Source organism: Bos grunniens, chromosome 19 (genome assembly GCF_055505025.1).
Source record: "Bos grunniens cultivar Pamir isolate PY7600 chromosome 19, Bosgru_T2T1.0, whole genome shotgun sequence".
In the NCBI taxonomy this organism is placed as follows: domain Eukaryota; kingdom Metazoa; phylum Chordata; class Mammalia; order Artiodactyla; family Bovidae; genus Bos; species Bos grunniens.
The window spans coordinates 46,981,439-46,988,581 of record NC_141183.1 but is presented as its reverse complement, the minus strand read 5'-3'; the positions used below and the strand labels follow the sequence as shown (position 1 = coordinate 46,988,581).

The 7,143-nt window shown below is 49.3% G+C and overlaps 1 long non-coding RNA gene across 6 annotated transcripts; it reads left to right on the top strand.

The window, feature by feature from the left end:
- The first annotated feature begins 3,540 nt into the window (after window positions 1-3,540).
- Window positions 3,541-6,887, top strand: LOC147352537 (uncharacterized). Of its 6 annotated transcripts, XR_015146941.1 has the most exons (4): window positions 3,542-3,688; window positions 3,795-3,858; window positions 5,492-5,710; window positions 5,927-6,887. It is a non-coding gene; the product is annotated as an uncharacterized LOC147352537 (long non-coding RNA). The 6 variants fall into 6 exon arrangements; XR_015146942.1 differs by having other exon boundaries at window positions 3,541-3,688; window positions 3,795-3,976; window positions 5,492-6,887; XR_015146939.1 differs by having other exon boundaries at window positions 3,541-3,688; window positions 3,795-4,204; window positions 5,492-6,887.
- The last annotated feature ends 256 nt before the right edge of the window (window positions 6,888-7,143 follow it).

Below are 7,143 nucleotides of genomic sequence, written 5' to 3'. Positions count from 1 at the left end.
TGAGTTGCCATGCCCTCCTCCAGGGGATCTTCCCAACCTAGGGATTGAACCCACCATCTCTTATGTCTCCTGCACAGGCAGGCAGGTTCTTTACCACTAGCACCACTTACGCTTTTTAAAAAATGTTTTACTACACATCCAAACACACTCACACACATATCTGCCAAAACGTATTCATTTACTTTTTGAGATTTTCCCATACATGCTACTATAACGCATGAATATGTAGAGATCCATCTGGTTTAGGTATGGAGCTCAGTTCAGTTCAGTTCAGTCACTCAGTCATGTCCGATTCTATGTGACCCCATGCACTGCAGCACACCAGGCCTCCCTGTCCATCACCGACTCCTGGAGCTTGCTTAAACCTACGTCCATGGAGTCAGTGATGCCATCCAACCATCTCATCCTCTTTGGTCCCCTTCTCCTCCCACCTTCAATCTTCCCCAGCATCAGGTCTTTTCCAGTGAGTCAGTTCTTCGCATCACGTGGCCACAGTATTAGAGTTTCAGCTTCAACATCAGTCCTTCCAATGAAAAGTACGGAGCTAGTTCATTCATTTTTTTCCCGTCATATGACTACACCAGAATTTCTTTTCCTTCCATCCTTTTTCACTTTTACAAACAATATGGCAGTGGGTCTCCTTATACAGGCTTCCTGCTATACACGATCCCAAGTTTCTCCACGGCATCATCTTGAACAGAATGGTTGGGTCACAGGGTCTCCAGCACATCCTTTGCTTTGCCAGCCCACTGGGTCAGCACTGTTTTCAAACACAGTTAAATAGCTACAGATTCAGGCTTCTGCGGTGATTGGCTTGTACAGACAGGGCCCCAGATGGGGGCTGGAGGCCATGGTCTAAACTACCATCTGTGTCACTGTCACAACACTGGTAGAGTCCCTGTCCTCAGAGATGTCACTTAGGACCAGAGCAGACATGTGTTCATTCACATTCTTTCCCACAAGCTGGTATCTGGCGTCGAAACAGTGGCTGAGGTTCTTTTCCCTTTTACACGTTTGAGGGGAGAGTGCTACTTAGCATTCTACTGAGAAGATGGAGCAAGGCTGAACATGTAATCGAGACAAGGAATGGGTAAGATGTGGATGGAGACAGTCTTCTCTTTATCCCATTAAATGAATATTTATTGAGAATGTGCCAAACATGGAACTACACTAGGAAGTGGAAAATACCGTAAGAAAGGGACAGTTCCCTTCTGGCTGGACGTGGGATATGTGATTTGGGGAACCTGCTTCATCTACAGTCCAAAGAAACAGCCCCTGGACTTGGGTAACCAGGTCCATTCTAAACCATGGTATTAACATACCTCGCCTCTCATGATTGAAAACTGTCTCAGCTGGTTGGACGAGGGATGGTCACCTGATTCAAGGAAACTACTCAATACCTATGATTCACACTTTTCGTCAAGAAGATGAGTGGCACCAATCATATTTGCTTAGGATGCTCTGGACGGCAAGTGATAGAATCCATCCTCAAACTGGCTTCAATAGTAAAGAAGGTTTTCTTGTGACAGGCAGTTCTGCGGAAGAGCAGGTTATAGGTGTGGTTGAGGTTCAGTGTTACGTCCCTGTAATTCCTGATGTCTACACTGCTCTGGCCGGCTCCCCTTGATCAGACGAGGGACACCAGAAAGTAGAGTGGAGGAACAGGACGTAGAGTGCCGCCCAGTCTACAGTTTGTGGGAACCTTGGGATAAATATCGGCCCCATTAATCTGATTGGACCAGCTGAAGTCATGTGCCCACTCTGGACCAATAGCATTCGCCAGGAGACTGTCATGTACTGACTGGTGAAGCCTGGATTCTGAACCCATCAGTAGAAACGGGATGGAGTAAGTGCTGCTGCTGCTGCTGCTGAGTCGCTTCAGTCGTGTCCGACTCTGTGCGACCCCATAGACGCCAGCCCACCAGGCTCCCCCGTCCCTGGGATTCTCCAGGCAAGAACCCTGGAGTGGGTTGCCATTTCCTTCTCCAATGCATGAAAGTGAAAAGTGAAAGTGAAGTCGCTCAGTCGTGTTCGACTCTTCGCAGACCCCACAGACGTCAGCCCACCAGGCTCCTCCGCCCATGGGATTTTCCAGGCAAGAGTACTGGAGTGGGGTGCCATTGCCTTCTCTGATGTAATAACTAACTATACCTAATTTATACCAGTGGCAATTGTCTCCTGAATCTGGGGATCAGTTAGCTTCCTGCAAGTTACGTGAGCTCCATTAGGGAGCAGGAAGACAGAAAAGGATACTGAGGAGAAAACCGACCATGCTGCTTCTGTAATAACCATATTTTAGAATCGTTGCCAATTGATAAGAACCAAGTACCTGGGCTTGGTTCACTCCATAGCTGTTAGTTTCCTTCTCTCCACCCTTAAACCCAGCTGCCACAGTCAGTAATCAAGGGAAAAGACAAGCAAATGGAAATATAGATTTTATATTCTTTTGTGTTTCTGTTTATGTAGAGGGTCTTGGCCAGCATCCTTCTTAGGCATCAAGGAGAAATGGCTTTTCTTTGCATTCTGAGGTCGCTCTTTCGCCAGTCTAATTTTGCTTGCATGTGCATTAAGACCCATCTTGATGATGGGTGAGGGCAGGCAGATGTTTCAACCTCACTGAGTTTATATCATCTCCGCACAGATGGGGACAGCTGAGCACATTGCGTACCAATGACCGCAGCATCCCAAACTCCATTGAGTCACTCACTGCACTTCCAACTGTCATAATCGCCCACTTGCTTCCTGCGGAGACACTTGTAGGGAACCTACAGGTCATTCAAAGGGCCTACAGAACCCAGTTTCTCTAGCTAAAAAATGGGGATGATGGCCCCCCTAGCAATTTGCGGGGGTGGGGGATGATTCATGTAGCAGAATGATGTACACCGCATGGAATAATGTCACATAAATGTCTTCAGACCTGGACATTGCCTCTGGTGGTGGTATAGGAGGATGAAAAGAATTGAGATATCCAGAGTCATCTAATCTGAAAACATGTGATCGTATCAATAACCATGAACAGTTCGACGGTGACTGTGGTTCCCTGCTGGCGCGTGCAGCCTGGATGAGACAGGCGGTGGCTTCAGTGCCATTACCAGGACTTGGCTCCAAGGCCACCCTATGATCTCTCACTAAATTAAGTACCTCACAGGTGAATGGATGTCATAAGACCATTAGGATGACTTTCATTCCACTGGAAGCGATTCTCTAAGTAAATTATTCACCAACCTCAGTATTTTTCCGGTGAGTAGTAAAAATCATCTTGAAATATACCTCACAATCAATCCCCACACACCATGGGCCACGATAGCCAACCCATTTCGTTTGGATCTTTAATTTAAACACATACAAATTTACAAAGCCAACAAGAAGCCCCAGAGCCTGAACACAGCTCAGCTGGACAAGATGAAACCATTTGAACTAATAGGCCAGCAGGCTGTCTCACCTTTGATAAAGGTGGTTTGCAGAATTTTCCAATTAACACTCACGCCTCCGCCAACACACACACTGTTCTCTGCACCTGCGAGGGGCCTCATGGGCTATAAATTGAACCCAAATCATAAGGAAGTGCAGGGGCTGGGGTTCTGAGAAAAATGCTATGATTAGTCTCCTCTGGGCCCTTTCAGGTTGCTGTAATGGTTTTGGACCTCAAATACCAGCGACTGTCTTTCCTGAAGCAGCACAATTACAGGTAATTGCTTTTGGGAAGAGCCAAATAGCAGATGACTTCTCCTCTGACCAGATTTGTTTTAATTCTCAATAAACAGAATAATCACGTCCTTTGCTCTGCTCTCCAGGTCATTAGGGAGGCTCGGGCTGTGACCATCCCTGGGCACAAGACCTGCAACCAAATGCAAAGCGGTAAACAGTGCCCAATGGATAATTATCCTCTGTTATTGTTCGGCTGCAGAGGAAATGGCCCATATCTATCTGGATTCTGCTTTTGGCACCCAGAGCCACGTGGGAGGGGAAATGCACAGTATGGAGACAGCCAAAGGGGGCTTGGGCGACCAGAGGAAGGAGACGTTTTCTCTAAATACCCTGTCCTCTCCTCTTTCATGATACCGAGGACAATGCCATCGACTGGAGTGGGGGGAGAGGGAGGGACTCGACGTTCCTATGAAAAGATAATAAGGCAGAGTCAGGACTCAGCTGGTGCAAGAATCTATCCCAGTGCACGAGGAGCATCCTCATGGTGGCTTGCCAGGTCTGTTCCTTCTCTGGTAATTCTCCTTCACCTGAGCCCTGCCCCTGTCTTAGTGGGTGACCTGGCTTCCCTCTGGACCTCTCCCTCCAGACACCATCTCCCTAGACCTCTGCTGCAGCTCCTGCCCTGACACCCACTCTGCTTCTGGACTGGGGAAAGCGAAGAAAGAACTCAGGTTAGGTAGTAGACTAGAAGCCTGGTAGAGTAAGCGCTTTCAGCGCCTTCCCAATCAGTCTTCATAAAAACCCTGTGAAGAAGATACTCCTCTTGTCCTTGCTGTATATGAGACAGCTGAGGCCCAGAGGACATGCAGTAAGAAGCAAGCTTTAACCCTAGGTCTATGTGGCCCAGCCCCCAAATCTGCACATCTTCCCCTTAGTTGCTCATGCAAATCTCAGATAGACTGGGCTTAGATTTCTTCTCCCAACCCCTGCCCTTCCCTAGTCCAACTCTACTGACATAACTCCAGTCCTTCCACTCTGGTCTGGTTATGTCCTGAGGCTCTGGCCACCCAGGCCTAATCCATAGTTGGGAGCTGACCTCAGATCTCCCTTTTAAGTCAGGAAGGGGTCGAGAGAGACAGAAAGAGACACACATGCACGCATGTGTGCACACAACTGGAACGGGCAGAGCTGATCCCAGGAGCTGGCTGGCAGGTGACCCCAGAATCTAACAGGGGCCAGGTGTTCTGACCCCAGAGCCAGAGCTGGGCACTTCCTGCAACATAACCTTTCAGGCAGAGAACGCTGAGAGAGCTCTGGCTTTGCTTCAAGAAGTCAATGGACAAAGAGAACAGGGTGATCTGAAGGGTTGTCCACCAATCTCTACCAGCCTGGGGGTGGGGAGAGATGAGCACAGCTGGGATGGAGTGACTGGGAAGATAGGGTGAGGAGGTTGATGGGGTGAGCCCCAGAATAGAGGCCCATGTGTCTTTGGGTTCATGCCAGGAGACTCTGGGGCTGAGCTGAGGGGAGTAAGGAGTTGAATAGTGTCCCCCTAAACCCTTATCCTGAAGTAGGAAATGGCAACCCACTCCAGTATCCTAGCCTGGAAAATACCATGGACAGAGGAGCCTGGCAGGCGACAGTCCATGGGGTCACAGAGAGTTGGACACGACTGAGCAACTGAGCAAGCTCATATCCACCTCAATCCTGGGTCCTCAGACCGTGACCTTATTTAGAAATAGGCTCCTGGCAGATGTAATTAGTTAAGAACCTCAAGATGAAATCATCTTTATTGGGGGGGTAGGGGAGGCACCCTAAAGCTGATACCTGGTGTCTTTATCAGATGGTGACAGAGCTGAACATGATGTGAAAGTGAAGGCAGAGGTTGGAGTAAGGTTTCCACAAGCCAGGGAGCACCAGGGCCCACCAGGAGCTGGACAAGGCACGGAAGGATTCTCCCCAAGAGCCTTTGGAGAGACAGTGGCCCTGCTGACACCTTGACTTTGGTCTTCAGGCCTTCAAAGCCACAGGAGAATAAATATTGTGGTTCTGAGCCACAGAGGTACGGGCAGCACCAACACGCATGGAACCAACATGAGAGATGAAACCTTTGTTCCTGTTCACCAGACGCAGCCTCCTCCAGCAGATCTATACCTTTTTTTGCTTGCTTTCATCTCCCTTGTTTCTAAACTTCTTCTCTAAGAGAAGATAAGAACAACATTTAAGAGATAGGGCACCCCATTGCTCTTAAATTTTTGTCATTGTTCTTCCTGTCCAGGCCTTGTGGACCTTGACTCTCCTTCCTGCCTGCCTTCATCTTTGCCCACTCCTCCAGCTCCAGGCAGGACCATCTTAGGATCCTCTGTTGCAGCCACAAGACCTCAAAAACCCACTCCCACCCAGACGAACCCAGTCCAGCCAAGGATTTGGGTCTCCTCCTTCTGGGATGGGAACCAGATCAACAGGGTAGTCATGTGAGAAGATGGCCTTGACCCAGCTTTATTCAGGAGACCGACTACCCAGCCTTGTGAGGAAGTTCCAGGGCTCCCAGCATGCCAACCACTCTGATGGAGAGTGGTGGTCCTTCAGTTGAGGACAGGCACACCCACACAGCCTCCTGATTGCCTGATCCTTATCTGACCTAGCCAGGAGAAGGAAGTGGGCATCATATCAGACACTGTGGCCCTTTGACAGCTGCTGAGAATCTTATTTGTCTAAACATCTACACAGTAGACTGTCTCTACATCTCAGTCTACTCACCTGACCAATGGGGCTGCACCACCCCTGACCTCTGCTGTCTAGAAGCCTGAGAGGGCCAGTGACGGGACAAATGACTAGAAAGGACACAGTAAAACCAAGGGACTGGGCTTCCCTGGTGGCTTAGCGGTAAAGAATCTGCCTGCCAGTGCAGGAGACATGGGTTCGATCCCTGATCCAGGAAGATCCCACATGCCGCAGAGCGACTAAGCCACAACTATTGAGCCTGTGCTCTAGAGCCCAGGAGCTGCAACTACTGAGCCCATGTACTACAACTCCTGAAGCCTGCGTGCCTTAGAGCCGTGTTATCTGACAAGAGAAGCCACACCGCAATGAGCAGCCCGAGCACCACAACTAGAGAGTAGCCCCTGCTCCCTGCCCCCCCCTAGAGAGAAGTCCATGCAGCAGTGAAGACCCAGCACCATCGTAAAATAAATAAATAAAAGCCAAAGGGCTGATAAACTCCCTTCAAATGCATAAAATGATCAAGTCCGCCAGCCTCCTTCCTCTTAGAATCCAGGCCCTAGCAAGCTGGCTAGGCTCCCTCCTTATTTTCTAAGTGATGGCTGGCACTTTGGGGACAGGAACTTTGCATTTCACAGTTAGTCAACCCCTGATCAGAAGCATAATCCTCCGTCGTTCTTTATCAAGGACGAGCTGTCAGAGTAATTTAGAGCTCAGGCGTGAGAAGCACACTGGGGGCAGGGGAGGGGGTCTCCAGACCACGTGGTGGGGAAG